The sequence below is a fragment of the Dunckerocampus dactyliophorus genome, chromosome 1 (genome assembly GCF_027744805.1).
Source record: "Dunckerocampus dactyliophorus isolate RoL2022-P2 chromosome 1, RoL_Ddac_1.1, whole genome shotgun sequence".
In the NCBI taxonomy this organism is placed as follows: Eukaryota; Metazoa; Chordata; class Actinopteri; order Syngnathiformes; family Syngnathidae; genus Dunckerocampus; species Dunckerocampus dactyliophorus.
Window position 1 is genome coordinate 42327226 of NC_072819.1, and position 9207 is coordinate 42336432.

The 9207-nt window shown below is 40.4% G+C and overlaps 1 long non-coding RNA gene across 5 annotated transcripts; it reads left to right on the top strand.

Moving 5' to 3' along the window:
* The first annotated feature begins 2661 nt into the window (after positions 1–2661).
* Positions 2662–8449, top strand: LOC129186788 (uncharacterized). 5 transcript variants are annotated; one of them, XR_008572296.1, is made up of 5 exons: positions 2668–2740; positions 3874–3998; positions 6370–6451; positions 6594–6728; positions 6817–8449. It is a non-coding gene; the product is annotated as an uncharacterized LOC129186788 (long non-coding RNA). The 5 variants fall into 5 exon arrangements; XR_008572295.1 differs by having other exon boundaries at positions 6621–6728; XR_008572298.1 differs by having other exon boundaries at positions 2713–2740; positions 3874–3930; positions 6621–6728.
* Positions 8450–9207: the final 758 nt, after the last annotated feature.

Consider the following 9207-nt stretch of genomic DNA (forward strand, 5'->3'; position numbering starts at 1 on the left):
AAAACAAATGTTGCTTTCTAAATTCGGTATTGCCATTGGCATGTTTTTACTGTAAGTCCATAGCCCTGTCAATACATTAATTTGATCATGGTTAAATACAACCCAAATGCAGAGAGAAGCGACCACAAGTAAAGGAAAGGACAAACTCAAGGGTCTTTATTAAAAAAAAAAATCAAAAGATAATATTAAAAGGTGAGGAGTACAAAACAATGGACGAAGCCTTGCACAACTACGTACACATAAGATGTGACGGGACAAGAAGTGAACAAAACAAGTTTGTAAAATACTGTACAAGGCACAGCTGAACAGGACACAAAGGGAATTCAGGGAGCTGAGGGATTGAGAAGACTAGAAGAAAGCATATAAGGAGTGTGGAATATAATAAGACATGAAATATAGAGGAGACACAACAAATTAGAAAATATGAAAACATATGAACCTGATTAACACTGTGTAAAAGCAAACCTCAAAGGCAAACAACACAATAAAATAAACATATGCCTCTGTTTAAAACTCAGCAGCCGTCATTAGGGATGTTAGGCTGCCGATCTGCTCCATTTTGAAGATTGGATAAAATCAGCTTCCGCCACGAGATCGGGCCGATCCGGTTGCCATATAACGTTCTTAACTCTGGGCCACACTCCAACATGGTAGGTGCGGTAATGTGCCTCAAAGATGTTTGCCTCTCGACTCGCTGGACGTTGGATATTCGGCTACGTAGCTACAGAGGCAGTTCCCTCTCACTGTGCCCGGACTGCTGTGTCATTGTGCGGGGAGCTCGCATGGGAAGTGCCACTCTAACTGCTGTTTTTTGGTACTAGAGACAGTCAATAAATTAGTATTGCGTTGAAGAGAGTTTGTTAAAAAAAAAAAAGTCATATATTCTAAATCACGCCACAAATTGATCTATAACCTTTTTTTCCAATTTAATCTTTTATTGGATGCACTTTTATTGGATTAGGGACCTCAATCATAAAGGTTTGTTAAAAAAAAGCCAAACAATATTGTTGGTCTTGCTGTGTAATAAAAAAGTAAATTCAACAGTACTTTGGTTGCATTATTTTTAATGCTTTGAAGAGCTATTTTCATAAAAATATTCAATTTCCCAAATTCATGTTTATAACAAGACCTTATTATTATATAAAAAAAAGGATTGGTAGCGGATCGGATCGGCAAGACTATAAAAAAATCATCTCGGAAGCCAAAAAATGTGGATCGGGACATCCCTATTGTTCATATAATTATTAATTTATACAATATCATTAGATGTACCTATAGTTGTGTCTGGAAAGTGAAAAATACAAAAAGCAATTGTGTCAAGCTCCATTAAACACCGGTTGCTATAGTGCATCACTTTTTCAGATGACAGGAACAAAAAGAATATGGCAACACATTGTCCGTGAATAATTACACACTTTGTACTCACACAGGGCCCTATGAAGTCCGTTTGATTTGTTCCCGAATTCCGTTTTGTTTTTGTGCAAATTCATAATTTTCTGTTTACATTTTTCACAATTCCCTTTTTTTTCCCTTTTACACTTATTTTACCACCATAGAGTGTGTGCTTTTAGTGAATAAAATGAAAATGAAATTTAAAAATCCTTGCATTTATTGATATAATACATCATTGGACAATTTTGCCCAGTATTTCAGAAACGGACATACCTTCGCAAAATTTTTTATGGGATGTCAGCCTCTGCATTGATACAAAATCCTCAACAAATTGTAATGCTTTTGTTTGTAGTAGAGATGAGCGAGTACACCACTATCTGCATCTGCATCTGCATCTGTATCTGTATCTGTATGTATCTGTATCTGTATCTGTATCTGTATCTGTATCTGTATCTGTATCTGTATCTGTTCACCCATCTAAATGATATGTATCCTATCTGTACTTGGAATTGGTGGGGCATAAACCGTAAGTGGGCGTGATCTAACCGAAAATGGGTGGGGCTTATATCTATACATTATTTTCAGTCTGAAATTGACATGGATTGATCAGAAGTTGCTATATTTTTATTGTTTATTATTCAGCTATATGTGTACTGTGTATGTGTGTAAGTGATCTGTAAGACTTTTTTGTTTTTAGTAGGGCTCTCAAAAATAGCGCCTTAATGTTGGTAACTAATTTATTTCATTAATAAAATTTTTGTGTGTGTGTATTTAATGCATATGCATGTTGCATGCATGCATGCGTGTTATGACTGACAGACCGCAGCACAATGTAGCTCCCCACAGGGTCTGTCGCTCCTTTATAACTTTATTCTGACCTCAACACATCAACAGCAGCGCTATTCAAACACCATATACTGCATGTATTTCCAACTCTGAAACAAAGAAAATAAACGTCTCTAGTCCATTAGTCATTGCAATGACACTTCCTCGTTGTCACTAGACAGACCGCAGATGCATTCACGGACACTCCGAACATCATATCAACATCTTTATTATCCATGTAGTTGTGGTCTAAATCGGGTCACCAACACGGTGCCCGCGGAGACCAGGTTCCCCCTAAGGACCACATGAGTCGCTTGCCAGAAAACTGGAAAGACAATGTATAAAGACTGTTTTAGTAGTGCCCATTCTCTTATGTTCCTTTAAGTTAACGTGTGAATAAATGTAGCTCCCAATTACGACGTGAGATGGTTACATAAATGCACCACGGCAGCGGTGGAGCTTGAGAGTTGTCGTAACACAGACCTTGTTTTTGATGTTCAACAAACAGTGTGCGTCTATAAATGTGAGTAACCTGGTTATTTCTCATTCATTCATTCATTCATTCAGACGCTGTTTGCACCGTGATATTGTATGTATTGTGTGCCTTAAGCATCCAGCCGCCGAGGTGGTCACTAACTGCTGAGCTACGTTAGCCTTGTCAGCATTGCCACCGATTTCTTATATTGTTAGCATGCTATCTCAATGTGTTCAGTGCACTGCAGGGAGGCGCGGTCGCTGTGTGTGACTGGCCAATCACAGAGCGTGAAGAGTGATTACATAATGAGAATTTTCCGTCATCACGATTACGGATAATGACGAGTTTTACTCGTTTCATGCTCGTATTCGGCAAAAATGCATTATCCATAACTCATCCGTAGTTTTTAGCCAAGGAAGATGTAGTCACCGATGCAATTCCAATTATGTTATTAATGTAAGCTATTTTTATGACACCCTTAAATTGTTTGCACAATTAAGAAGCACATCATTCTTATTTTGAAGGGTGGAAGTGTGTTGTGTGTGTCGAGAATGTCTCTTGACCGTTAAGACGAGCTGGCTGCAAGAATAAACGTGCCTCCTGTCCTTATTTCACTCTTGCACGTCAGCGGGCAACCTAAAACGCTCGCTTACATTGTTCTGTCGAATTTGGCTTATTTGAGAATATATTGTTAAAAATAAGCATCACCTGACTGTACATGAATTCATCAAAGAGTACGACAATTGTTATGATGAGTATGATGCCAAAAGTGCATATCTTTCAAATCCCTGATACAAATTATGATGGCAAATTGATTTGTTTGATACCTGTGTGACATAACTACGACGCACATTATATGATACTACTTGTAGGTGGTTGTACCAAGTAAATAATTGGTAAACTTAGTAGACACTAGAAAGTACTACTGGAAGAGTATTGTGAAGACTATTCAAATGATTGAATAATTGACTATTATTGTTCCCAAATTACAACTGTGTTTAGTCTTGAGTAGTAATTTGATGCTATTCCTCTTTGTTTAAAGGTTATCAACCTAAAGTTAAAATTGCAAGAACTTGGGAATTCTGACCGTTGTGCATGACATACCCAATTTTACGAGACTTATGAGACAACTTGGCTGGCATCAGAGGATTAAATCCATGCATGTTTTGCTTTTTCTTTAGCTTGATTCAGCACCCTCCCAGGGATTACGTCACAGGCTGCAGAGTGCCTCAATGCCGGTCAGTTTCAGGGCCCGAGCAAAACAGGACACGTCTTGGGAAAACAGGACGTTTGGTCACCCTCTACTGTATGACATTTGCTTTCGTCTGGTAAAATAATGCAGAAAAAATTTTGAGGTGTTAGTGCCTTACAAATCATGACTTCTGGGTGTGGAGAAGACATGTTTACTTTGTGATTTAATTATTGTGAGCTTGTTGTAACGTTAGAGAGTGACACCAGAAGCCCTCGCCTCCATGAAGAGAGTGTGGGTCGAAATACTGGCAAATTGTCACCCTGATAAATCTAAGCCGAGTTCTTGTGTGCCTGCATAATAAGCAAATCTTTCAAAGTGGGTGTTTTCAGTTGTATTTGTTCGGGGAGTAGTCGCTGCCGGTTGCTTTGGTCATAAATCCTGACACCTCAATTACAGAACTTCCATAAATCACTTGTTAAAAAGTTCACTTCTGATTGACTGAGGATGGCTAAAGGAGAGAACTAATTTGTCATACTGCACTGACTTGACTCTCAGGTACCACTCCTGTGGTGACTTAGTGCAAAGTTTAAATGTTTATTAAGTGGGCTGGTCTTCTGTCTTCTGTCTTCTTCTGTCTTCTGTATTAAACTCCTTCACTCCATCAATTGACATGGCTCCGCCTATGAGTAATGACATTCTGTTATCTCACATTATGTTTGAGGGCCAAATTCATTGCCATTTCTGTCATTCATTTATTCTATAATGCTTAACAATGTTCAGGGTCACAAGTTACCTTTGGGCAATACCATGGACGTGTCAATCACTATTTTAGACATTCACATTTACTCTTATACTCTTACACTCTTACACTCTTACTTATGAGTCTCTATCCAATCAAGCTAATATGCATGTTTTTAAACTGTTGGAGAAACCCAGAGTATTCGAGGTAAACCCAAGCAATCATGGGGGAAAACATGCATCGTCTCCAGACAGGTGTGAGTTCTGAGCCAAGGTTAAAACCCAGAATCACCTGGCTGATTGCAGTGCCCGCGTGTGAGTGAATGAATGAGTGAGTGCTTAAGTGTCAGTGTGTGCAGTAGCGTGAGTCACTGCAGAAATTTAGCGTGAGTGAATTCCTCTGGGTGCTTCCTTGTATGTCAAACCTCAGCGGACATAAATGGATGGAGTCTGTCAGGCTGCAGATAATCTGATTATGGTTCCATTAATAAAACATCCGTCATTTGGAGGCTCCATCAGTCCTCTGTTAGCTGTTAGCATGAAGTGGTTCACTCGTCAAGCAAGAATGATCAGTAAAGAGAAAGGCAAATAGAGAATGTTGTTGTTTTGGCATAACATACGTTGTGTTGCGATGTCCTTGTTATTCATGTCTGTCCAGCTCGTTCTACACTCAAGGGGATTGTTATAAAGACAGCAAGTCACTGACAATTTCTGGGTATTGTATGTTAATTTAGTCAAATTTGAATTAGATTTTTTTTAGATATTCTTTTTCACTCTTGTGGCTTCCAACTTCCCTGGCCTTTTTGTGAATGTACAGTAGAGTGACAATAGGCATCCAGTCTTTGGGTCCCACGGGGCCTTCATTATGAGTGACTGTATTGTGTAAAGCACTTACAATGCGTAATTATGCTTCCCGCCTGCCTCTATTTTAGTTCCTAACTGCTACGGTTCTCTGACTGATGGTCCTTAGAGACTTCTCGCAGTTTGAAAAAAAAAAAAATTCTCACATCTACCTTCGCTTCGGTTGTTCTTCAAATACAAATACCTTTTTCTAAAGATGCATAAAGTACATCACAGCATCACAGCACAGGGCTGGGTCTCCTGAGGGCACAGAAAAAATGTGCACAAAAAAAATCACACTGATATGGGTCTTCATATGTTCATAGTAACAAGGGACCTTTTTAATTTGCGATGAGAAAAAAAAATTAATTTGAAAATCAATTTCAATTTCTTCACCTTAAACCAAGCTGAATCCTCAGAGATACCCTTATTCAAAGCAACTACTTACATAATTAAAACACAGCGTTAGAAAAATAATTAATACTCAACATTTGGGAGGAATCAAAGCTGCAGAATTCATTGTGAATCATGGTCGGGGACAGTATAATGGAATGTGAACAGAATTATATTGTGTGTTTACGGTGTTTTCTCCGTAGTGAGGCATTTAATTGAATCTTGCCTTGCATTTCCCACTGATTGCACTGAAGCCCCTTTTTCAACCTGAACTATTTCTATTTTTCAAGCAGACTACATTCATGTGTGTGCATGTTCTCTCATTAGCATATTTTTGAGTGTGTTTGTGTGCATAAATGATGGGGGGTGGGGGGTTGGATGGGTTGTGTGCTGGCATTGGAGGCGGAATTTGTGTAGTGTTTGTGTGATGGATTTGCGGCTGATTGTTTTCGGAAAATTACCATAAACGCACTAGGAAAAATCCCTAATTGTTTTGTATCTATATTTACTGCAGAAACACCTGCAACATACCGCAGTCTCTCCTGAAATGCCACAGATTGCTCATGACGCCTCCTTCTCCATGAACTCATAACCAGGTCAGCTTCAGGTTACAGTTAGGTCAGAGCTGCAAAACAGAAATGCATCACTCGCAGTTTATAAAGTTGACGTTTTTCTACAGTTTTGCACCATATTTGGGCTTCTAAAGTATGTTATATGCACTTTGTTTATCCAAATCAGACCCCCTTTGGGTTTAATTCCTTCTAGTCTCTCCGTGTCCTGGGTCTTCCACGAGGCCTCCTACCGCTCAGACGTGCCCTGAACACCTCCTGAAAGAGTGTCCTTTCGGTCACTACCCAAAGCTCGTGACCGTAGGTGAGGGTAGGAACATAGGTCAACTGCTAAATTAAGAGTTTTGCCTTTCAGACACTGCACCAATCTGCCTGTCGATCTCTTGTTCCAGCCTTCCCTCACTCGTGAGTGAACAATACCCAGAGGTAACACCTCCACTCAGAACAGGATTTCATCCACGACCCGGAGGTGGTTTCTGGGTGAGATCCATGGACTCAGCCATGGAGGTCCTGATTCTCAACCCAGCTGTTTCACACTCGGCTGCAAACCAACTCAGTGAGACTTGAAGATCAGGGCCCTGATGAAGCCAGAAGGACCACATCATCTTCAAAAAGCAGAGACCCAATCCTGCAGTCACCAAACCAGATCCCCTCAACACCTTGGCTGCTCCTAGAAAATGTGTCCATATAAATTATGAACAGAATCGGTGACAAAGGGCAGACCTGGAGCCCTGGCAGAGTCCAACCCTCACTGGAAATGAGTGCGACATATTGCCGGCAATGTGGTCTAAGCTCTGACAACGGTCATACAACGAGCGAACTGCCTGAATTAGGTGGTCCACACTCACAGAGTATTCCCGATAGGATTCCTAAAGGAACACCGTCAAATGCCTTCTCCAAGTCCACAAAACACATGTGGATTGGTTGGGCAAGCTCCCATGCACCTTCAAGGACTCTGTCGAGAGTGTAGTGTTGGTCTACAGTTCCACGACCAGGACGAAAACTACACTGCTTTTCCTGAAACTGGGATTGAACTATCCAGCGAATCCTGCTCTCCAGAACCCCTGAATAGACCTTACCAGGAAGGCTGAGGAGTGTGATCCCATGATAGCTGGAATGTACTCTCGTTATTAAATAGGAGGACCGCCAACCCAGTCTGCCAATCCAAAGGAACTGTTCCCGACATCCATGCAATGCTGCAGGGTTGTGTCAGTTCCAGAGATAGGAGAGGCCACCATGGAGTCCGCAGGAGGTCTTCAAAGTATTCCTTCCACCGGTCCACAACATCTCGTATTGAGGTCAGCAGCACACCATCTCCACCATACACGGTGTTGACAGCGTACTGCTGCTCCATCCTGAGACAGCGGATGGTGGTCCAGAATCTTTTTGAAACCGTCCATAAGTTGTTCTCCATTGCTTCCCCGAACTCCTCCTCCTACGAGTTTTTGTCTCGGCGGCCGCCAAAATCAGAAACCACTTGGTCTTCTGGTACCTGTAAGCTGTCTCTGGAGTTCTAATGAGCAAAAAGTCCCGCTAGGACTCTTTCTTCAGTTGACGGCATCTGTCACAGCTGTTCACCAACGGCTTCTGGGATTACCACCACAACAGGCACATTCGGACTCAAGTGTCCACTGCCTTCCTTGGAACATGGTCGAAGCTCACCTGAGGTGAGTTGAAACGCCTGACAGGGGACTTTGCCAGATGTTCTCAGCAGACCCCGCACAGAAGTCTCATAACAAAGCACCGCTCTGATTCAGATCGGGTGGGGACTCCCTCCAAATCACGCCTCTCCTGGTCTCACTGTTGCTGCCAACGTGAGCAAAGAACCCCAGCAAAACAAGGGAATCCCCCAACGGAGCACTCGCCAGTACTCCCGCTAGGACAGGGGTAGGGAACCTATGGCTTGCGAGCCAGGTGTAACACAATAAAATTTTATTTTTTCCCACTGACATTTTAAAATAAAACATTACAGAAATCACACTGTTAAAATTCATTTATTATAATTTTTCCTGATGACATTTTAAAGTAAAACATTACAGAAATCACACTGTTAAAAATATAAACACTGTCAAAATATAAAACATTCTCTGTATTTTAATCCATACATCCAATTTCTTTTTTTTTTTTTTTTTTTTTTTTTTTTTTTTTTTTTTTTTTTTTTTCTCTCTTTTCCTCTTTTTTTTTCTCTTCTGATGGGGAGAAAAACAGCAACAAAAATTGTTATGATAACAATTTGTTATTTGTTGCACCTTTTTAAATGAAAAATATAAAGCAAAATGAAAAATTCAAAGCAATATTTCTTTTTTTTTTTTTTTTTTTTTTTTTTTTTTTTTTTTTTTCGATGCTTGTTATAAAGCAAATTTGGAGCGCCCGGACCGGAGCAGGAGGGGACAGAGAAGAAGAGAAAAGGAAACGGGGGGGGGGGGGACAAAAACAAAAAAAAGAGAGACAAGAGACAAGGACAACAGCAGCAACAACAACAATTGTGACAGAACAACAGAAACATACCGAACGACATCAGCAAATAAATGTCCGTGACAACTATAAAGACGAACAAGGATAAAGGACAAATCAATATCAACAACCACAATGACAAAGCTGTCAATGACAATCAGACATAATAGCAGTCATGAAATGATGACCTATGACAGTGATCACAATGACAATACTGCATTGAAACAGTCGCACACAATAGCAGTCATGAAATGATGAATTATGATAGTGATCACCATGATAATACCGCATTGAAACAGTCACACATAACTGTAGTAATGAAATGATTA